Here is a 24,550-nt window from a genome sequence, read left to right on the forward strand (position 1 = left end):
GACACCCACAAAGAAGCGATGCATACTCCTTGACATTTCAAAAATATCTATTGGCCCAAGTGGTCCAGTATATACGGACATCAGCTATAAACCCGACCACTCACCCTCACTTAGCATTATATAGCTCCTCCATACATCAGTGTCACATCATGTACGTTTATTGGACAAGGTAGCCACGTTCAGGAGACACAACTTGATAATTGTTATGGTTCACCAGGCTGATACTGGAGATGAGGGGGTTAGCCTATGAAGAAAGATTGAATAGACTGGGTCTGTGCTAGTTGGAGTTTAGAAGGCTGAGGGGGGATCTTATAGAGACATATAAGATAATGAAAGGGATGGATAGGGTAGAGGTAGAGAGATTCTTCCCACTTAGAAAGGACAACAGGACTAGAGGGCACAGCCTCAAAATAAGGGGGGGCTGTTTAGATCAGAGTTGAGGAGGAACTTCTTCACTCAAAGGGTGGTGAATCTCTGGAATTCTCTGCCCGTTGAAGTGGTGGAGGCTACCTCGCTGAATATATTTAAGTCACGAGTAGATAGGTTTCTGATAGACAGGGGAATTAAGGGTTATGGGGAGAAAGCGGGAAAGTGGAACTGATCCACTTCAGATCAGCCATGATCTTATTGAATGGCGGGGCAGGCTCGAAGGGCTAGGTGGCCTACTCCTGCTCCTATTTCTTATGTTCTTATGGTTCAAGTCAGAAACTCCAAAGTGCTTTTTGCCTCTTGAATTTGGTTCGGGCGACCACGAGATGTTTCACCTCAGACAAAACATCCCATTCATGGGGAGAATGAAAGGAGAGAGTGCAGAATGTAGTGTTACAGTCACAGTCGGGTGTAGCAAAAGATCAGCTTAATATAAGGTAGGACCACTCAAAAGCTTGATGCTAGCAGGGAAGAAGCTGTTCTTGAGTCAGTTGGCACATGATCTCAGACTTTTGTATCTTTTCCCTGACGGAAAAAAGGTGGAAGAGAGAGCGTCCTGGGTGCATGGGGTTCTTGATGATGTTGGCTGCTTTGCCGAGGCAGCAGGAAGTGTAGACAGTGTTGAGGACCTTTACAATCATGAGTGGTCTGCATCATTCCCCGGCAGAAGTGAACTGGGATTAAGTTTTATGTTTGAACAGTTTTGGTGCTGGTGTTACTAAGAGCTGTTTATTTCGCATTGGTGCCACTGTCAGTGTGAAAATAAATCTCAGTGCCCCTGAGCGCTGCATCAAATTGATGTTAAATAGGGGACAATGGAGTTGGTGTTTGATTGCTTGCTCACTAAATACCCTGCTGCACGACATCACAGCCACTTCACACCACCCTTTTAACACCATCAAAACCCTTTCTCTCCAAGATCAGCAGTATGAAATCTTTATTAAGTGCTTCTTGTGACTAAATCCCAACAAAAGGTCATCAATCTGTTTCTCCCTTTTCTGCTGAGTATTTCCAGTATTTGATGTCTTTATTTCGGAATTCTAACACGCACAATATTCTGCTTCTGAACTAACCCTCTGATCAGTTTGTACTGATAAGTTCGGTTTTGAGGTCAAAATCAGTAGGATTGGGAATAGATACACCTGATCCGACTAAAGACTGAATTCCTTCTGGTGGATTCTTACGCTTGTTTATTTTTGTTTGCTGCTAAATTTTCGCCAGCTTCACAAACCACAGCAAGAGAGAGAGAGAGAGGGAAAGGGAGAGAAGGAGAGAGAGAGGTTGACAAAGACAGAAAGGGGCAGAGATAGAATTTCCTTTGGAATACTGTCTCAGAGCGAGAAAGGTGAGATATTGCTCCAGAGAGAGACAGAGTGAGATAGATAAGCAGTTTATTACCATGTGACTCCGTACATCATACCATGAAATGGTGCTTAGATCATAGAACCCTACAGCGTAGAAAGAGGCCCTTCAGCCCATCGAGTCTGCACCAAACACAATCCCACCCAGGCCCTACCCCCATATCCCTACATATTATACCCACTAATCCCTCTAACCTACGCACCCCTGGACATTAAGGGGCAATTTCTTAATATGGCTAATCAACCTAACCCGCACATCTTTGGACTGTGGGAGGAAACCGGCGTACCCGGAGGAAACCCACACAGACACGAGGAGAATGCGCAAACTCAGCACAGACAGTGACCCGAGCCGGGAATCAAACTCAGGACCCTAGAGCTGTGAAGCAGCAGTGCTAACCCACTGTGCTACCGTGCCACCAGTGCTAGTCTCCAGTCCCACATTGATACTTGCTGTCAGGGAATAGTCACAGAGAACAGTTCAGAGAGAACATTCTAGAATCCTCTAATCCTGATTTCTTACATCCCAATTTCCTTTGTCCAACCACGAGCAGCTGTGTTTCCCAGCTGCAGAGGGGTAAAACCCTGAAATTCCCTTCTCTGTTTCACAAACACTCTTTCTTCCTTCACGTGCTAATTATAAACCACCTCTTTAACCAAACATTTTGTCATCTGTCCGAATAGTTTGGTGTTAAATTTTGTTTGATATACACTCCTGTGATGTGCCTCATCCGATCAGTGGAGGTTGTTGAACCTCCCACCTTTATCTCATGGACACATCAAGTAACTTCTAATTGTTTTTGATCAGGGTTGTACGTGTGTGTGTGTAGGTTTGAAGAAAAGAAAATCTCTCCACCTCCTCATACCATCTCCATGGCTGTGACACTTTTGAAAACAGCGAGGTGTAGTGTAAAAGCTAATGGGGTGATAAGGCTCGGGGCTTTAGCTGGAGGCAACAGAGACTCAGGTGAAATTAACCCTGCCTTTTCAAAGCATTGTCTTTTCTTTCAAACATTATCCAAAGAATGAAGTTTGGGATGACTCTTCCACCTTGTGATATGTCAGGAGTTGAATTTGATAGTCTGGAATGAAAGCTTCAGGCAAAACATGGTCATGGTTCTCTCTCCCTCTTTTCATTCACAGGTTTCAAGTTGGTCCACCTCGTGTCCAACGAGGGGCATACACGCGATGGGTCGTACTGGGGCTGCTCTTGGTTGTATGAGATTGGCCTAGTGCTTCATGTCGTTAGTGTGTGCCTAAACTGGACCAGATACTGGGCAAGACGACAGCTCAGTGACTATCACTGATTGCTGTGCAGACACATGGATTTGGGCCGGTGTCTGTGGGAGTTTGCACATTCTCCCCGTGCCTGCGTGGGTTTTCTCCGGGTGCTCCGGTTTCCTCCCACACCCCAAAGATGTGCTGTTAGGCTGATTGGCAGGAATAAATTGTCCCTAAATCAGATTCCCTCAAGCTGGATGGCCATAAAACATTAGACAGGGGTCGTGGGAGGAGAGGGGGACTGGTGGTGTTGAGATGGCGGCGTGGGCTCGTTGGGCCGAAGGGCCTGTTTCCCAGGCTGTTTTTGTTCTTTGTTCTGATCTGGGACCGATACGAGGCTGGTCTAGGGAGGAATGTGACTGTAAAGTGTGACTTGGTACACTATCAGAATGATGGGATTGTAAAATTGTCAGATAAAACATGGAAAGGTCTTTCTCGGAATGGCGATCTGTAGCTCAAGGTGTTCCGCAGGGATCAGTACTGGGATCGCTGCTGTCTGTAGTATATATAAATGATCTGGAGGAAGATGTGGGTCTGATTAATAAGTTTGCAGATGACCTGAAGATTAGTGGAGTTTCAGATAGTGCCGGGGATTGTCAAAGGATACAACAGATTGGAGGCCAAAAGAGAAAATGCTGGAAAATGGTTCGGTCTTTTGGTTTTGCATTCCAGCATCCACAATAATTTGATTTTATATGGATAGATTAGAGGCACAGAAATGGCCATTGGACTTCAATCTGAACAAAAGATGTGTTTTGGAGGCTGTGAATTAGACTGCAAATGATAGAACTCACAGTATACAGAGGGATCTGGGTGTGTAGGTCCACAGTTCCCTACAAGTGGCAGCACAGGTAGCCAAGGTGATGAAGGAGGCATATAACATGCTTTACTTCATTGGGTAGGTCATTGGGAAATAGCTGGGAAATCATGTTGCAGCTACATAAAAGCTTGGTTAGACCGCATTTGGAGTACTGTCTGCAGGTCTGGTCACCACATTACCAGATGGATATGGAAGCCTAGGAGACAGTTCAAAGAACATTCCCCAGGATGTTTCCTGGTCTTGAGGGCATTGACTATGAGAAGAGGTTGAATAAACTAGGATTGTTTCCACTGGAAAGATGGAGGCTGAGGGGAGGCCTAATAGAAGTCTACAAAATTATGAGAGGCTTATAAGATAATATGAGGTATAATATAAGATAAGAGACGTATAAGGTAATGAAAGGGATGGATAGGGTACAGGTAGAGAGATTCTTCCCGCTCAGAAAGGATAGCAGGACTAGAGGACACAGCCTCAAGGTAAGGGGTGGGGGGGGGACAGTTTAGATCAGAGTTGAGGAGGAACTTCTTCACTCAAAAGGTGGTGAATCTCTGGAATTCTCTGCCCGTTGAAGTGGTGGAGGCTGCCTCGCTCAATATATTTAAGTCACGGGTAGATAGGTTTCTGATAGACAGGGGAATTAAGGGAGAAAGCGGGAAAGTGGAACTGATCCACTTCAGATCAGCCATGATCTTATTGAATGGCGGGGCAGGCTCGAAGGGCTAGATGGCCAACTCCTGCTCCTATTTCTTATGTTCTTATGTTTTGCGATGCAACCAATTGATCTTTTGGTTGCTGCTGAAGCTGAGGAAGAGGAGCAGGAGGATGAATTGTGAGCAGAGGAGGCCCAGGACTTAACACTCGCAGGAGTAGAGGGAGGCGGCCACTGGAGGCAGGATGTGGCTGCCATTCACCCAGAAGGGGGGGAAGGAGAAGGAGGGAGCGGAGACCCCGGCAGTTCCACACGATGGTTCTTGCTCCAAAAGGAGACAATAATTTGCTGCAGGACCCGGCACCTCAAGGGTTTCTGGGTCACTTCATGGGATGGTGGTGTTTCAGTTCCAGCGTCACCTAGTCCTGCCAATCCTGGAGGACCACCTGAGTTCTACCCGTGGTGGTTAAACCCTCTGAATTGGCCACCTCTCTGGGCCACGTTCTCATGGGCTGCTGCCATAGCCCGCTGTGTCTCAGCGCTGTCCTGCTACGTCTCTCGCAAGCATTGCAACCTCTCAGCAATGGGCTACAGACCCTCGAGAAGCCTTTTGAGTCCCTCAGCTCTGACTCAGCCTTGGCTCTCTGGGACCCTGCTGTAATTAGTACTGAATCGAACAACTACGAGATACACAGCAAAATAATAGATAGCCACAAACATCAAGCCCCCTCCTTATAACATGTTGACTGCAGTGGTTCAAGAAGGCAGCTCTTCAAGGGCAACTAAAATGGGCAATAAATGCTAGCCAGCCAGCGATGCCAACATCCTGAGGAAGAATTTTTAAAAACAATTAAGTCTATTGTTTATTAATAGCATTTTTAAAAGTTTCTTTTAACTATCTTAACAGTTGGAAAGTATATTTTGAAGAAAGGATAAACATATCACTACCGCGGAGAAGTGTGAGGTAATTCACTTTGGTAGGAATAACAGATGTGTTGAGTATAGGGCTAACGGGAGGGCTTTGAATAGTGTGGATGAACAGAGGGATCTAGGTGTATGTGTACATAGATCCCTGAAAGTTGGGAATCAAGTAGATAAGGTTGTTAAGAAGGCATACAGTGTCTTGGCGTTTATTGGTAGGGGGATTGAATTTAGGAGTCGCAGCGTCATGTTGCAACTGTACACAACTCTGGTGCGGCCGCACTTGGGGAGTACTGTGTGCAGTTCTGGTCCCCACATTACAGGAAGGATGTGGAGGCTTTGGAGAGGGTGCAGAGGAGGTTTACCAGGATGTTGCCTGGTATGGAGGGGAGGTCCTCCATGAGGAGAGACTGAGGGATTTGGGGTTGTTTTCGCTAGAAAGAAGGCGGCTAAGAGGGGATCTGATTGAAACATATAAGATGATTAGAGGTTTAGATAGGGTGGACAGTGATAGCCTTTTTCCTCGGATGGAGAAAGCTAGCACGAGGGGGCATGGCTTTAAATTAAGGGGAGGTAGTTATAGGACGGATGTCAGGGGTAGGTTCTTTACCCAGAGGGTGGTGAGGGATTGGAATGCCCTGCCAGCTGCAGTTGTAAATGCGCCTAGTTTGGGGGCGTTTAAGAGATCCGTGGATAGGTTTATGGATGAAAAGGGATTGGTTTAGGTTAGAGGGTCATTGCTTTTTAATTGGTCGGCGCAACATTGTGGGCCGAAGGGCCTGTTCTGCGCTCTAATGTTCTATGTTCTATGTTCTATGTTCTATATTAAATAGACCCTGATATTTGACAAGAGTTCATTTTATAACAAGCTCCAACGTGATGTAAATATATAAAGGGTCATTTTGATTTGATTTATTATTGTCACATGTATGATTATAGAGTGAAAAGTATTGTTTCTTGCGCGCTATCAGACAAAGCATACTGTTCATAGGGTATATAGAAAGATGTGGAAGCATTGGAGAGAGTGCAGAGGAGATTTACCAGGATGCTGCCTGGTTTGGAGGGTGGGTCTTATGAGGAAAGGTTGAGGGAGCTGGGGCTTTTCTCTTTGGAGTGGAGGAGGATGAGAGGCAACTTAATAGAGGTTTATAAGATGAGGAGGATGGATAGAGTTGCTGTGTAGAGACTATTTCCTCAGGTGATGTAGCTGTTACTAGGGGGCATAATTATAAGGTTCATGGTGGGAGATATAGGAGGGATGTCCGAGGTAGACTCTTCACTCAGAGAGTGGTTGGGGTGTGGAATGCACTGCCTGCTGTGATAGTGGAGTCGGACACTTTAGGAACTTTCAAGCGGTTATTGGATAGGCACATGGAGCACTCCAGAATGATAGGGAGTGGGATAGCTTGATCTTGGGATTGGACATAGCTCGGCACAACATTGAGGGCCGAAGGGCCTGTACTGTGCTATGTTCTATATAGGGGAGAAGACGAGAGTGCAGAATGTAGTGTTACAGTCATAGCTAGGGTGTAGAGAAAGATCAACAGTGCAATGTAGGTCCATTCAGAAGTCTGATGGCAGGTGATTCTGTGTATGCATTTGCAGTGCTGGTTTGATTGTCCCATATCTAGCATGGGGAATGATGGGCCACATGGCCTCCTCCCGTTTTGCAGGGTTGTGTGAGTATGATTACGCTGAGTCTGTTAAAGTACAGCTAACTCAGCCTTTCAAAAGTTCAATATTTGAATCCTTCGGTTCTTCAGATTCTCGAAGAGTTTTATTTCGGAATATATCTGTGTTTGAAGTTGTCACGCTCTTTCAGTGCGACTAATTTCGAAATAATTTACGCTGTGTAGATTGCTGACACAACAGCGACACTGGAACTTTAATCTAATGGCCTCCTGAAATCAACAGAACACACGCAGTTTATAATTGTTTGCATTTTGTGATATTCTAACCCTTTTCTTGACGATTTTAATCATTCTCTGAACAGAGCAACAGTAAAAATAGACCTTCCCCCTCCCCCTGTCTCTACCACCCGTCTAAAACTCCCAGCATTTTGAGGGTATTTGCTCGTCCATTTGACAGCGCTGTCTAATTGTGGAAACTGCGGCAGTGTCATACTGAGGAACTCTTTGATGTGAGTGTCAAACATCACAGCCAGATTTCGACATGCCAGTGCGAAAACATCAGTTCCACCACTGCAGCGTCAGAGAGTAACACCTGCCTTACTGCTCCATGGAAACATAGATACGTAGAAACTAGAAGGAGTAGGCCACTCAGCCCTTCGAGTCTGTTCCATCACTTACTCTGATCATGCCTGATAATCAAATTCAATATCCTGACCCCCTCTTCCCCCCCCTTGATCGCCAATAACTATATCCAATTTCTTCTTGAAATCACACAACGTTTTGGCCCCAGCTACTTTCTGTGTTAATGATTTTCACACATTCACCACCCTCTGGGTGAAGAAATTTCTCCTCGTCTCAGTCCTAAAAGCTTTACCCCTTATACTCAAGCAATGCCCCTAGTTCTGGAATCCCCCACCATCGGGAACATTCTTTCTGAATCTACCCTGTTAGAATTTTATAAGTTTCTATGAGATCCCCTCTCACTCTTCTAAACTCCAGTGAATCTAATCCTAACCAGCTTAGTCTCTCCTCATATGACAAACCTGCCATCCCAGGAATGTTTACCACATTCATTGATTTAATAAACTTACTGACCTCGCTTGAATCCCAGAATTCAGCAAAGCAAACTACTGCACTGTCTCTGTCTCTCTCTCTCTCTTTCTCTGTCTCTTTCTCGTTCTCTCTCTGTCTGTCTGTCTCTCTCTGTCTCTCTTTCTCTTTCTCTCTTGAGTTCTCTCTCTGTCTCTCTCTCTCTCATTTTCTCTCTGTCTGCCTCTGTCTTTCTCTGTCTTTCTCTCGCTCTCTCTCTGCCTGTCTGTCTCTCTTTGTCTCTCTCTCTGTCTCTCTCTTTCTCTGTCTGTCTGTCTCTCTCTCTCTTTCTCTGTCTCTCTCTCGTTCTCTCTCTGTCTGTCTGTCTCTCGCTGTCTCTCTCTCTCTGTGTCTCTCTCTTTCTCTGTCTCTCACTCTCTCTCTTTCTCTCTCTCTCTCGTACTCTCTGTCTCTCTCTCTCTCTCTGTCTCTTTCTCTGTCTCTCTCTCTTGTGCTCTATCTGTCTGTCTGTCTGTCTCTGTCTCTCTCTCTCATTCTGTCTGCCTCTCTCTGTCTCCCTCTGTCTGTGTCTCTCTCTTTTCCTTTCCCTCTTTTTCTCTCTCTCTCTCTTCCAGTCTTTCCCTCCCTTCCCAGTCACTTCCTCACTCCTGTGTCCTCCCTCTCACACATACAGCTCCGTCTATTCCCATGTAGATCACACAGTCATCAGGCATTGTTGGTACGGAACTGATTCACGGCTTTTCACTCTGAGGAGCTGTCTGTCAAATCTCTCCTGCCCTCTGCGCTTAGGTCCAGAGAGCAAGCAGTTGAGATATTTCTCCCCTGCTCTGGGAGCGAGTTGCTGTGTTTTTATTATCCCTGCCCGCTCACTTCTGACAGTAACAATCTCCGACTTTTGCTCCTGCTAATCATTTATTTCCTTTTGATCTTCTGAAGACGTTCTTGATCGCTTCCCCTCCAGATCTCGGAGCTCTTCTGAGGATGTCATGAATTTTGCATCTGCTAACAGCATCAAACGTCTTAAGACATGGTTATTTATATTACAGGATGCAAGATCCCTGATGCCATTGTGAGCGATTTTATTAGCAACTTCCTCCCTGGACTGAGGTGAACTGAAACTTGACCTGAAAATATACAATGCTGAACATATTCCATCTTGTAGTGGGGGGCCCAGCGTATCACATTGATGTAGCACTTTCTTCCTGGCTGTTTGTCAAATCTAACAGTTTGGCAAGCAGCTGCCAAAATCTTCCATTGACCTCAAATTTACCAAGATCTAACTTAAACCAAATTGTGACCATAATTTGAACCGACAAAGATAGTACTTATTTTTTACATCCACAGGTGATTCGGTCCGTCTTGTTGTCCAACGAGGGGTATACACGCGGTGGGTCGTGCGAGGGCTGCTCTTGGACGTTGTTTCGAGAGTTGCCTAGTGCTTCACGTCGTGAGTGTACGCTTAAACTGGACCAACTGACGGGCAACACGACAGCTCAGTGACTATCACTGTTTGCTGTGCAGATACAGGGATCCGGGTCGGATCTCCGACTTGGGTCGGCGTCTGTGGGAGTTTGCACATTCTCCCCGTGTCTGCATGGGTTTTCTCCGGGTGCTCCGGTTTCCTCCCACACCCCCAAAAATGTGCTTTTAGGCGGATTGGTGTCAACAAATTGTCCCTAAATTAGAGCTCCCTCAATCTGGCGCACACATAATTCTCTAAATTTGCACCCCTTTATTGTGGAGTCCAAGAGGCGTAGACAAAGGTCGTGGGTAGAAGGAGGATTGGAATGAGGCACTCACTGAGTGTTAAAATGGGCAGCGCGGGCTTGTTGGGCCGAAGGGCCTATTTCCTGTGCTGTGTTGTTCTTTGTTCTTTGTTATCTTTAGATAGCTCCCTATTTTTCAAACTCAGGATGGCCGCAATCACTTAACAATCAATGAAGTACTAATGGGAATGCAGAAAAAGGCCCTTCAGCCCATCGAGTCTGCGCCAACCACAATCCCACCCAGGCCCTACCCCCATATCCCTACATATTATACCCACTAATCCCTCTAACCTACACATCCCTGGACACTAAGGGGCAATTTAGCATGGCCAATCCACCTAACCCACACATCTTTGGACTGTGGGAGGAAACCAGAGCACCCGGAGGAAACCCACGCAGACACAAGGAGAATGTGCAAACTCCACACAGACAGTGACCCGAGCCGGGAATCGAACCCAGGACCCTGGAGCTGTGACGCAGCAGTGCTACTGTGCCGCCCTTAAATTGTGCACAGTAAGAGTCCGCAAAATGTCAGGTGATAAATGGCAGCACGATGGCATAGTGGTTAGCACTGCTGCATCACAGCACCAGGGACCCAGGTTCGATTCCTGGCTTGAGTCACTGTCTGTGCAAAATTTGTATGTTCTCCCCGTGTCTGCGTGGGTTTCCTCCGGGTGCTCCAGTTTCCTCCCACAGTCCAAAGATGTGTGGGTTAGGTGGATTGGCCATGCTAAATTGCCCCTTAGTGTCAGGGGACTAGCTAGGGTAAATACATGGGTTTATGGGGATAGGGCCTAGCTGGGATTGTAGTCAGTGCAGACCCAATGGGCCAAATGGCCGCCTTCTATATTGTTGGGTTTCTATGATTCTCCAACTGTTTTCAGTGGTGTCCACTGAGGGAGAAAGGTTGGCAAAGCCACTGGGGGGAATCCCCTGTTCTTTTTAAAAATGTTGCGGGATCTTTTACCTTCGTTTGAAGGGCAGATGAAGTCTTCACTTGGTCTGAGAGGTGGAGCCACTGACAGTATAGTATCAGCATAGCATCGGACTGGGCTATCGGCCTGGATTATTCATTCAGGTACTCAGAGTGGGACTTGAACCCACAAGATGCCAACTCGGAGGTTGGAATTTGATGCCCCTTGCAAGTGGCATATTGGAAGGTGAGGGGATGTTTAATCAGCGGGGGGGATTTATTCCTAAATGCACCAACAGCCAGTGGGTAGCTGGTGACCTCCGACTGGCCGCAACTTCATGTGTACCTAATGCTGGCGGGTCTCCAGAATGGAGGCAATGCGGGCTCCCCAGTTCTTCAACCTCAGCCAAAGTGATCTCCATCAAAAACACTCAATTCTACCCAGAGGCTACAGGTAGCACTTTTTAAAGTATATTTCAATCTCTTCTAATTGACAATAGTTCAACATGCCTTTGCAAGCTGTACTTATAGATGTCACTGGCAGCCAGAGTTCAAACTAGCGTCCTTCTAGAAGCGATTTATTAGTTTCTTCAAACGGCTAAGCATCTGTTGACATTTTATTCCACAGAATGCTTTGATTCAGCGCAATGAACGGGTTTGCAAATGGACTGAAATGCTGAGTGGAGAGTGGGTTAGGGTCACAGAAACTCAACACTAAGGTATTTCTTCAATAAAGGTCACACACAACCATTGACTGATAGGAGATGCAATCGCGATAAGCTGATATTTGCACGTAAAATTCAATCTCATTCTCAAAATATTAGATTTTATGTGGATTTTTAAATATGTGATAGCCAATGCATTGCTTATTTCCATTATGTGGACTTACCTGGGGTAGTTGTGCGTTGGTGTGACAGTATAACGTGGGTGATAGCCGTTGGGTGGGATTTTGCCAATTTTCAGCAAAGTGCCATCTTGGACGGGTAAAGCAGAGGACAGCCTACTGATCTGCCAGGCCTCGTGCTACAGTGGTTAGCACTGCTGCCTCACAGCGCCGAGGACCTGGGTTCGATTCCCAGCTCGGGTGACTGTGTGTGTGGAGTTTGCACATTCTCCCTGTATCTGTGTGGGTTTCCTCCGGATTCCTCCCACAGTCAAAAGAAGTGCGGGTTAGGTGAATTGGCCATGCTAAGACTGTCCCTTAGTATCAGGGGGGACTAGCTAGGGTAAATACATGGGGATACAAGGATAGGGCCAGGATGGGATTGTGGTTGGTGCAGGCTTGATGGGCCGAATGGCCTTCTTCTGCACTGTAGAGAGTCTATGGATTCCTACTGTATTTTTAAACCCCTTTGCCAACAAAATGAAAGGGGGAGTCCTCTGACAGAGTCCACTCCAACCACAACTTAGGTTTTTAAACAATCAACGTAAATGAAGAAAAATTAAAACTCACATCCCTATTTAATTCTCCCACCACCATGGAACTCCCATCCCTCCCCCCTCTCCGCAACTAAATCCTCCCATATTCCCACCTCATCATCCATGGAATTCCCCCATCATTGTGCCTCACCACCCATGGAAATAGAATCCTCCCCACACAACAACCTGCCTCTGCAACAGCCCCACAGCCCAGCCTCCTGGCACTGCTGGGTAGTACTTGGGTGGTGCCAGGATACTTCTTGGGCATGACCTTCTCCCCGTTGGGGGCTGTATTCATCTGTCTACCTCCAACGGGTTCTGCTCGCCAGGTGCAAGCCACTGGGGACCTCTCATGCTTTGCATACGGACAAATGTAATGTCCTGATAATGATATAAAAATAGATACAAAGAACAATACAGCACAGGAACAGGCCCTCCAGATCTGCACCAATCATGTGTTCCTAACTGGACCATCCATTTATATCCCTCTATTCCCAGTCTGTTCATGTGGCTATCTAGGTAAGTCTTAAATGATCCTAGTGTGTCTGCCTCAACCACCTTGCTTAGTAGTGCACTCCAGGCCCCCACCACCCTCTGTGTAAAGTACGTCCCCCCGCATATCCATATTGAACATTGCCCCCCTTACCTTCAACTTGTGACCCCTTGTGTTTGTCATTTCTGACCTGGGAAAAAGCTTCCAACTGTTCACCCTATCTATGCCCTTCATAATTTTATAAATTTCTATTAGGTCGATCCTCAATCTCCATCTTTCCAGAGAGAACAACCCTGGTTTACTCAATCTCACCCTCATAGCTAATACCCTCCATACCAGGCAGACATCCTGGTAAATCTTTTCTGCACTCTCTCCAAAGCCTCCACATCCTCCCGGTAGTGTGGCGACCAGAACTGGACTCACTATTCCAGATGTGGCCTAACCAATGTTCTATATAACTGCAACATCACATGCCAATTTTTATACTCTGTGCCCCGTCCAATAAAGGCAAGCATGCCATATGCCTTCTTCACCACCTTTTCCACCTGTGCTGCCACCTTTAAGGATCTGCCACCTCGCACACCCAGATCCCTCTGTGTGTCTATACTCCTGATGGTTCTGCCATTTACTGTATAGATCTGCATTACTGCATTAGTTCTACCAAAATGCATCACTTTGCATTTATCTGGATTAAGTTCCATCTGCCATTTCTCTGTCCAATTTTCCAGCCTATCTATATCCTGCTGTATTCTCTGACAATGTTCATCACTTTCCGTAACTCCAGCAATCTTTGTGTCGCCCACAAATTTACTAATCACACCAGCTACATCTTCTTCCAAATCATTTATATATATCAACTCTGACAACCCTCTTCTTCCTAACGTGTGTATAAAACGCCTTGGGATTCTCTTTAATCTTGTCTACTAAGGACATTTCATGACCTCTTTTTGCCCTTCTAACTCCCTGTTTGAGTTATTTTCTACTCTCTCTGTGTTCCTCCGTTGCTTCATCTGTTTTTTAGCTGCCTGAACCTTATGCATGCCTCTTTTCCCCTTTTTGATTAGACCCACAATTTCCCTGGTTATCCAAATGGGACACCCAACTTTTAAAAGCTGTTTTGAGATTCCCATGACATTCTCCATCCCCGTCACCATTTTGGAAAAGGGGAGTGGAAAATCCTCCCCCTCAATAGTTTATTTTACCCCCCTTCTGAGTTTTAATTCCGTTGATTTGATCAATTGTCCCAGACAGCTGCACACTCACCACTGTTCCCACTGACATTTAGGGGTAGATTTTTAACCTGCCTCCCAGGCTTGCCCATGTGGATGTCACTGTCATTGAATGCATTCCAAAATACAACCCATCCATTGACACTGTCTACACTTCCCATACTCTCTTCCACCTCCTTCCATTGGGAAAAAGAGGTCACGTCCCAACTGACTCAAGAATGGGTCCTTCTCTTCTGCCATTATACTTTTGAATGGACATATCTTACATTAAGTTGACCTTTCTCTACGCCCTCGCTATCACTGTAACACTATATTCTGTACCCTCTCCTTCCCTTCTCCCCTATGCTCTCTAAGAACAATATGATGTGGAGATGTCAGCGTTGGACTAGGGTGGGGACAGTAAGAAGTCTTACAACACCAGGTTAAAGTCCAGTATATTTATTTGGAATCACGAGCTTTCGGAGAGTTGCACTCACCTGATGAAGGAGCAGCGCTCTGAAAACTCGTCTTTTAAAATAAAGCTGTTGGACTTTAACCTGATGTTTTGAGGCTTCTTACTATGAACAGTATTCATTTTGGTAGGACGAATGTGAATGCGGATTACAGGGTCAACGTCAGGGTTCTGAGGAATGTGGAGGAACAGAGAGATCTTGGGGTTCATATCCACAGATCTCTGAAGGTTGCCACTCAAGTGGATAGAGCCGTGAAGAAGGCTTACAGTGAGTTAGCATTTATTAACAGGGGGTTTGAGTTTAAGAGCCGTGGGGTCATGCTGCAACTATACTGGACGTTGGTGAGACCACATTTGGAATATTGTGTTCAGTTCTGGTCACCTCACTATAAGAAGGATGTGGAAGCATTGGAGAGAGTGCAGAGGAGATTTACCAGGATGCTGCCTGGTTTGGAGGGTGGGTCTTATGAGGAAAGGTTGAGGGAGCTGGGGCTTTTCTCTTTAGAGTGGAGGAGGATGAGAGGTGACTTAACAGAGGTTTATAAGATGATGCGGGGGATAGATAGAGTGGATGTGCAGAGACTATTTCCTCGGCTGGATGTAGCTGTTACTAGGGGGCATAACTATAAGGTTCATGGCGGGAGATATAGGAGGGATGTCTGAGGTAGATTCTTTACTTACGGAGTGGTTGGGGTGTGAAATGCACTGCCTGCTGTGATGGTGGTGTCATTAGAACATAGAACATAGAACCCTACAGTGAAGAAACAGGCCCATCGAGTCTGCACCGGCCAGAATCCCATCCAGGCCCTACCCCCATCAGACAATTTAGGAACTTTCAAGCGGTTATTGGATAGGCACATGGAGCACACCAGAATGACAGGGAGTGGGATAGCTTGATCTTGGGTTTGGACATAGCTGGGCACAACATGGAGAGCTGAAGGGCCTGTACTGTGCAGTACTGTTCTATGTTCTGTGTATAACATGCAAAAAACAATAAGAACATAAGAACATAAGAAATAGGAGCAGGAGTAGGCCATCTAGCCCTTCGAGCCTGCCCCGCCATTCAATAAGATCATGGCTGATCTGTCGCTGCTCAGTTCCACTTTCCCGCCCTCTCCCCATAACCCTTAATCCCCTCTCTTATCAAGAACCCATCAACCCGCGTCTTAAAAATATTTAGCGAGGCAGCCTCCACCACTTCAACGGGCAGAGAATTCCAGAGATTCACCACCCTTTGAGTGAAGAAGTTCCTCCTCAACTCCGTTCTAAACCGCCCCCCTTTTATCTTGAGGCTGTGCCCCCTAGTCCTACTGTCTTTTTTGAGCGGGAAGTGTCTCTCCACCTCTATCCTATCCATCCCATTCATCATCTTATACGTCTCAATGAGATCTCCCCTCATTCTTCTAAACTCTAACGAGTACAAGCCTAGTTTATTCAGCCTCTCCTCATAGCTCAACCCCCTCAACTCCGGTATCAGCCTAGTAAACCTCCTCTGCACTCCCTCCAAGGCCAAAATATCTTTGCGCAGGTGCGGCGCCCAAAACTGCACACAGTACTCCAGCTGCGGCCTCACCAGTGCCCTATACAGCTGCAGCAAGACCTCCCTACTTCTATATTCAATCCCCCTCGCTATGAAGGCCAGCATCCCATTCGCTGCTTTTCACTGCATACCAATACATGTGACAAAATAAATTACATCAAATGTACACCTGACCAGTGATTGGTGGTCAATTCCAAATGTTGATGGCGATCTGTTTGAGACAGGAATGCTGGAAGATGCTGTGTGGTCAGATTGTTACGGGCTCTGAATCTGCAAAGGCCACCGAAAACAACTCACATCACTCATGTATTATCATGTGGCAATTGTGATATATTTAAAATTTTCAATAAATACACACTTGTCAATAAATGAAACAATTGCAATGAATGATGTTTGTTTTCTGTTTTGTTCTGTCAATATCACAGACTTTAATTTTCGATTCAGGGCATTTGGTGTGAATTCTACTTTCCACTGCACTAATTTAATCTCTGTGATCTAAAAAAGGAAAAAGGTAAAGTAAGTCTCCTCGGTTAACAGAAATAGACAGGGTGAACCCAGCTCTTAACGAAGGGAGTCTGAGCGATCTCATCCAGGGGTAATGTTCATGGTAGTGCATGTATTACAGGAAATCATATTCATCAGTTTTAATTGACTAATATGTGGCATTAATCACAAACATTATTGATGGGGCAAAGTGTATTTGGCACTGTGTGCCTGTACTCATTGCCTATGCAAGCATGATCCCAGTTGTGTGAGAAATGGTCCTGTAGGTCAGTGGCAAAAAATGGTTCAGCACAGACAAGAAGGGCCAAAAGGCCTGTTTCTGAGCTGTAATTTTCCATGGTTCTATGGTTCTAAATGGATTTCACCCAATGCTCAAGAACCCTTCTCCAATCTAGTAAATGGTCAAATGTTTCTGTAGTTCTATGAGGATGTGTCTAGGGCGGTGGATAGAGGAGAGCCGGTGGATGTGGTCTTTCTTGATTTTCAGAAGGCGTTTGACAAGGTGCCTCACAAGAGGTTATTACAGAAGGTCAGGGGGCATGGAGTTGGGGGTAGGGTGTTAGCGTGGATAGAGGGTTGGCTGTCAAATAGGAGGCAGAGAATGGGGGTCAATGGGTGCTATTCGGATTGGCGGTTGGTGACTAGTGGAGTGCCCCAGGGGTCGGTGCTGGGGCCTCAGCTATTTACCATTTATATAGATGATCTGGAGGAGGGAACCGAGTGTATGGTGTCAAAATTTGCTGATGACATCAAGATTGGTGGAACGGCAAATTGTGCGGAGGGTGTGGAGAGTCTGCAGAAGGATCTAGATAGGCTGGGCGAATGGGCCAGGAACTGGCAAATGGAATTTAATGTTGGCAAGTGTGAGGTGGTCCACTCTGGTAGGAATTATGGTAGGAAGGATTATTACTTACGTGGCGAAAAACTGCAGCAGGCGACGGTGCAGAGGGACCTCGGGGTCCTTGTGCACGAGTCGCAAAAACCCAGCTTGCAGGTGCAGCAGGTGGTCAGGAAGGCGAATGGGATGCTGGCCTTCATAGCGAGGGGGATTGAATATAAAAGTAGGGAGGTCTTGATGCAGCTGTATAGGGCATTGGTGAGGCCGCAGCTGGAGTACTGTGTGCAGTTTTGGTCGCCGCACTTACGCAAGGATATTTTGGCCTTGGAGGGAGTGCAGAGGAGGTTTACTAGGCTGATGCCGGAGTTGAGGGGGTTGAGCTATGAGGAGAGGCTGAATAAACTAGGCTTGTACTCGTTAGAGTTTAGAAGAATGAGGGGAGATCTTATTGAGACGTATAAGATGATGAATGGGATGGATAGGATAGAAGTGGAGAGACTCTTCCCGCTCAGAAAGGACAGTAGGACGAGGGGGCACAGCCTCAAGATAAAGGGGGGGCGGTTTAGAACGGAGTTGAGGAGGAACTTCTTCACTCAAAGGGTGGTGAATCTCTGGAATTCTCTGCCCGTTGAAGTGGTGGAGGCTGCCTCGCTAAATATTTTTAAGACGCGGGTTGATGGGTTTTTGATAGCGAGGGGATTAAGGGTTATGGGGAGAGGGCGGGAATGTGGAACTGAGCCATGACAGATCAGCCATGATCTTATTGAATGGCGGGGCAGGCTCGAGGGGCTAGATGGCCTACTCCTGCTCCTATTTCTGATGTTCTTATGTTATGTTCTTAGAGGAGAAGGAAAGGAGTGGTGCAAAAGGTAGTTTTAAGGTCATAATTAGGGTATAGAGAAAGATCAACTTAATATAAGGTCGGTCCATTCAAAAGCCTGATGGCAGCAGGGAAGGAGCTGTTCTTGAATCGATTGGTACATGACCTCTTTTTCCTGATGGAAGAAGATGGAAGAGATTACGCCTGGGGTGTGTGTGGGGTCCTTGATTGTGCGATTATGGCCTCAGATTTATGCGGACTTGTCAGGCAGGGAGCACTACAAGCAGAATTGTGTGTGTTTGCCTGTTAGTGCCCAAGGCACTCAGTGTCTGACTGATCGCTCAGCATCTGGAATGGGGTGGAGGGGGGGGGGGAGTTGGTCACAATGGTGACGCTGAGAGCAAATCCCCTGCCTTTGCTGAGCACTCCCCTTCAAACCCCATCAGACCAACTCCCCTAGCCCTGCTCTCCTGCTATCACTGCCCTGTGATATGGAATTCAATGACAATACTTGGCCTCAGTTGGGTGTTATACCAGCAGCAGCCACAGGTGGCACTGACGTCCAATAACACTGCCGGTCTCTGATTGGTCAAGAGCTCTCAGTGGGCAGGTCCTATGCCCTGGAGGGGGGTCCTTGATCCTGAAGAATGTCTGCTGTTGTCCAGTTAAGTGCCTTAATGGGGCCTATTTGGGTGAAATCCCCCTCATCACCATTAAATCAGCCCCATTTGTCCATGATTCTGATGCATTGTGAAACCAACAATATTTTCTTCAAATTTTCAGTTGTAATCGCTATGAGGAGGGTTTGACTTGCCTGCTTTCCAGGGGCATTTTGGACAGCTGTTAATTTTGGTTGTTTTTCATTGATGCCTGCACCCTCTCAAGATGTTTATCAGAAGATAGGAGAACAGGATATTCAGAGAACAAAGAACAACACAGCACGGGAAACAGGCCCTTCGGCCCAACGAGAGGTAGGTGGTTTATCTATCCACAGAGCAGGGACAGTATGTCACTGTGCACAGTTATCCTATTTAACAAAAGAGTCTATGGTACATTTGTGTATTCCAAAATACTACAAAAACTAGGCCACAATCATAGAATCTTACCACACAGCTCATTCCACACATTCTGCTTTGCCTTTGATAGAAATACCTAATTAAACCAGCTCTCTGCTCTCTCCCCATTGACCCAACAAGTTTCTCCACTTCAGTGTTCATCTGGTTCCCTTTTGAAATAACAAGTCATTAGGAAACTTGTTGACGGAACACTGAAAGAATTACTTGAAGTATATTTCATTACCTGCGGAAGAACATAAGAAATAGGAGCAGGAGTAGGCCATCTAGCCCTTCGAGCCTGCCCCGCCATTCAATAAGATCATGGCTGATGTGAAGTGGATCAGTTCCACTTTGCCGCTCTCTCCCCATAACCCTTAATTCCCCTGTCTACCAGAAACCTATCTACCTGTGACTTAAATATATTCAGCGAGGCAGCCTCCACCACTTCAATGGGTAGAGAATTCCAGAGAGTCACCACCCTTTGAGTGAGGAAGTTCCTCCTCAACTCCAATCTAAGCTGCCCCCCCCTTATCTTGAGGCTGTGCCCTCTAGTACTACTATCCTTTCTAAGCGGGAAGAATCTCTCTACCTCTACCCTATCCATCCCCTTCATTATCTTATATGTCTCCATAAGATCCCCCCTCAGCCTTCTAAACTCCAACGAGTACAGACCCAGTCTATTCAATCTCTCCTTACAGGCTAACCCCCTCATCTCCGGTATCAGCCTAGTGAACCTTCTAGGAAGGAGGCCATTTGACCCATCAAGCCTGCACCAACAACAGTCCCACCCAAGCTCTATCCCCATTACCCCACCTACTTACCTACCCTGCTAACCCCCGACAATAAGGGGCAATTTAGCATGGCCAATCCACTGTTTTTGGAGTACCCGGAGGAAACGCATGCACTTTTAAGGAAGAGGTTAATCTGCAACCTCTGAGATTTTTGCATTCTGCAACCAAGCATTCCAAACACCCAAGAGCAAATCAAGCTAGGAAGTTTTCAAACTGAATCTGGCAAAATGTTCGAGGCCCAACCATCTTCAGCTGCTTCATCAATGACCTTCCCTCCATTATAAGGTCAGAAATGGGGATCCTCACTGATAGCACAATGTTCAGTACCTTTCACGATGATTGAACACGACAGCTCAGTGACTATCACTGTTTGCTGTGCATGGATTTGGGTCGGTGTCTGTGGGAGTTTGCACATTCTCCCCGTGCTTGCGTGGGTTTTCTCCGGGTGCTCCGGCTTCCCTCCCACACTCCAAAAAACATGCTCTTAGGCTGATTGGTGTAACAAATTGTCCCTAAATTAGTCTTCCCTCAATCTTCCCCAATAGGCGTAGACAAAGGTCATGGGTAGAGGAGGGAACTCACAATATTAAAACGGCGGCACAGGCTCGTTGGGCCGAAGGGCCTGTTTCCCGTGCTGTGTTGTTCTTTGTACTTTGTTCTATTCAGGTACTGAAGCAGTCCATATCCAAATGCAGCAAGACCTGGGCAATACCCAGGCTTGGGATGGCAGGTGCCAACTAACATTCATGCCACACATTTTCCAGGCATTGACCATCACCAGCAAGAGAGAATCTTAACCATCACCTCTTGACATTTAATGACACTATTATCACTGAATTCTTCACTATTGGCATCCTGGGCTACCGTTGACCAGAAACTGAACTGGACTCGCCATACTGTGGCTACCAGAACAGGTCAAAGGCTAGGAATTCTGCATAGAGTAACTCACCTCCTGACTCCCCAATGTCATCCACCAGTTACAAGGCACAAGTTAGGAGTGTGGTGGAATACCCCACCATTTGCCTGGATGGGTGCAGCTCCAACAATGCTCAAGAAGCTTGACACCATCTAGAACAAAGCAGCCCACTTGATTGGCCCATTTCACATTCAATCCAATTTCACATTCACATTCAATTGGCGTTTATTGGTAGGGGGATTGAATTTAGGAGTCGCAGCGTTATGTTGCAACTGTACACGACTCTGGTGCGGCCGCACTTGGAGTACTGTGTGCAGTTCTGGTCCCCACATTACAGGAAGGATGTGAAGGCTTTGGAGAGGGTGCAGAGGAGGTTTACCAGGATGTTGCCTGGTATGGAGGGGAGGTCCTATGAGGAGAGGCTGAGGGATTTGGGGTTGTTTTCGCTGGAAAGAAGGCGGCTAAGAGGGGATCTTATTGAAACATATAAGATGATGAGAGGTTTAGATAGGGTGGACAGTGATAGCCTTTTTCCTCGGATGGAGAAAGCTAGCACGAGGGGGCATGGCTTTAAATTAAGGGGGGGTAGTTATCGGACGGATGTCAGGGGTAGGTTCTTTACCCAGAGGGTGGTGAGGGATTGGAATGCCCTGCCTGCTGCAGTTGTAAATGCGCCTAGTTTGGGGGCGTTTAAGAGATCCGTGGATAGGTTTATGGACGAAAAGGGATTGGTTTAGGTTAGTGGGTCATTGTTTTGTAACTGGTCGGCGCAACATCGTGGGCCGAAGGGCCTGTTCTGCGCTGTAACGTTCTATGTTCTATCCCTCCACACTAACGCACAGTAGCAGCCTTGAGTCCCATCGACAAGATGCACTGCAGGAACTCACAAAGGCACCACCTTCCAAACCCACCACTACCATCTAGAAGGACAAAAGCAGCAGAAGCTGGGACCACCACCCCTCCATGACACTCATCATCATGACTTGGAAATATATCACCATTCCTTCATTGTCGCTAGGTCAAAATCCTGGAATTCCCTCCCTAACAGCACTGTGGGGGTACCTAGACCTCATGGGCTGCAGTGTTCAAGAAGGTAGCTCACCACCTTCTTCTGAAGGGCAAATAGGGATGGGCAATAAATGCTGGCCTCGCCAGCGACACCCACTTCCTGTAAAATGAATTAAGAAACATTCTAACCCATGTTAAATTTGCCTGAATACACCTCCAGGGTCCTGGGTTCGATTCCCGGCTCAGGTCACCGACTGTGTGGAGTTTGCACATTCTCCTCGTGTCTGCATGGGTTTCCTCCGGGTGCTCCGGTTTCCTCCCACAGTCCAAAGATGTGCGGGTTAGGTTGATTGGCCATGCTAAGAAATTGCCCCCTAGTGCCCTGGGATGTGTAGGTTAGAGGGATTAGTGGGTATAATATGTCGGGATATGGGGGGTAGGGCCTGGGTGGGATTGTGTTCGGTACAGACTCGATGGGCTGAAGGGCCTTTTTCTGCACTGTAGCGTTTCTATGATTCTGTGAAAGTAAACAATCTCACTTTAACAAATAACTTGCTGCATAAAGTAAATCAACCTTGCAAAGGCATTAGTCTGCAAGAGCTTGTTTGGTTAATGTTGAATTCAATTGAGAGTGGGCTTAGGAATGGAACTGGGATCAAGCGCATGGCTCATCTTCACCCTCTGCAGATATATGCCTTGCCTGAGCTTACACAGGGCATCAGACTCGATGGTAATATGAGGCAAATTATTGAAACACCAGGAAAGCAGGTTATTCCCTCCAGGTTGTAATTTGTTCTGTGCTGCACATGCTAATTATGCATTAAGAGCATAAGAATGTAAGAAATAGGAGCAATTAAGAGATAATAATTTTGTGAGTTGCTATTAATTGTGGAGGCGTTAACATCTGACCACACTCCTGAGCTCACACTTGGGAAGAAATCTCTCTCATGAATTTTAATGAGCAAACCTGGCATTACTTTCCTCATCACTGCTGACCAAGCAACAATTAATGGTGAACATTCCCTGATTGCGGTCGTTTCTCCCAGTTATTACTGTTAGTCAAAGGCTGGAGGAACCGGCAGAGTGTGAGCGCCGAGTACAATGCGAGTTACTGGGGCCAGGCGTACAAAAGCAGATCGCTTTGGCTGTTCACCCGTGCACCAACTCAGGTAGCAAGCACAGAGTGAGTTCGAATGAATCATAGAATTATAGAACCCTGCAGTGTAGAAAGAGGCCCTTTGGCCCATCAAGTCTGCACCGGCCGCAATCCCACCCAGGTCCTACCCCCATATCCTTACATAACAAAGAACAACACAGCCCGGGAAACAGGCCCTTTGGCCCAACGAGCCCACGCCGCCATTTTGACATTACCAGTCCCCCCTCCACCCGTGACCCTTATCTATGCTTATGGCATTCCACATTGAGGGAAGACTAATTTAGGGACAATTTGTTACACCAATCAGCCTAACAGCACATCTTTGGGGTGTGGGAGGAAACCGGAGCACCCGGAGAAAACCCACACAAGCACGGGGAGAATGCGCAAACTCCCACAGACACCAAATCCATGTATCTGCACAGCAAACAGTGATAGTCGCTGAGCTGCCGTGTTGCCCAGCATCTGGTCCAGTTTAAGCGTACACTAATGACGTGAAGCACTAGGCAACCCTCGAAACAACCAAGAGCAGCCCTCATACGACCCATCGCGTGTATGCCCCTTGTTGGACAAGGCGGACCGAATATTCTTGCGCATAATCTCGTTACATTCCTGATGATAACAAACTTACCTATTCCTCTCAACATGGTATTTTATAAGACGTTGAGAGGAATAGATAGAGTGGATTCTCAGAGGCTATTTCCCAGGGCTGAAATGGTCGCTACGAGAGGACACAGGTTTAAGGTGCTGGGGAGCAGGTACAGAGGAGATGTCAGGGGTAAGTTTTTCACTCAGAGGGTGGTGAGTGAGTGGAATCAGCTGCCGTCAGTGGTGGTGGAGGCGAACTCTCTGGGGTCTTTTAAAAGACTTCTGGATGAGTATATGGGATCTAATGGGATTGGGGATTATAGATAGGCCTATGGCTTAATAGGTATGGATATGATCGGTGCAACTTGTGGGCCGAAGGGCCTGTTTGTGCTGTAGTGTTCTATGTTCTATTAGTGAGTAGATGCTCTGTGATCTGGCTGGAATCCACTGACTAAAGTGCCCAGTGTCAATGTGGACCAGGCACGTTAATGATAGTTTGAGGAACTGATACGTTCTCCCCATTGGGGAATTGAACCCTGCTTAACTCTGACCAGAATTCTCCAGGAGTTCACACCCTGTCACTGTGGATTGCAAATTTTGCGCTCAGCCAGTTCTCTGTTCACTGCAGCAGAATGGGAGAATCCCAGCTGCGAGCAAGGTGGGAGAATCCAGCCCTCTGCCCCTCTCCCTCTGCCCCTCTCTCTCTCTCCGCAGATGCTGTCAGACCTGCCGAGAATTTCCAGCATTTTCTATTTTTATTTCAAAGAACAACCCAGCACGGGAAACAGGCCCTTCGGCCCAACAAGCCCACACCGCCGCATCACCCTACACCTACCCTGCCCTGCGTGTCTACGAATAGAATCCCTGACTTAGCCAGATTCAGGGGAGAATAGTGTCAATTTGGTACACCAATCAGCCTAAGAGCAC

The sequence above is a fragment of the Carcharhinus amblyrhynchos genome, unplaced genomic scaffold, assembly GCF_965287045.1.
Source record: "Carcharhinus amblyrhynchos unplaced genomic scaffold, sCarAmb.v2.hapA scaffold_41, whole genome shotgun sequence".
Lineage (NCBI taxonomy): Eukaryota > Metazoa > Chordata > Chondrichthyes > Carcharhiniformes > Carcharhinidae > Carcharhinus > Carcharhinus amblyrhynchos.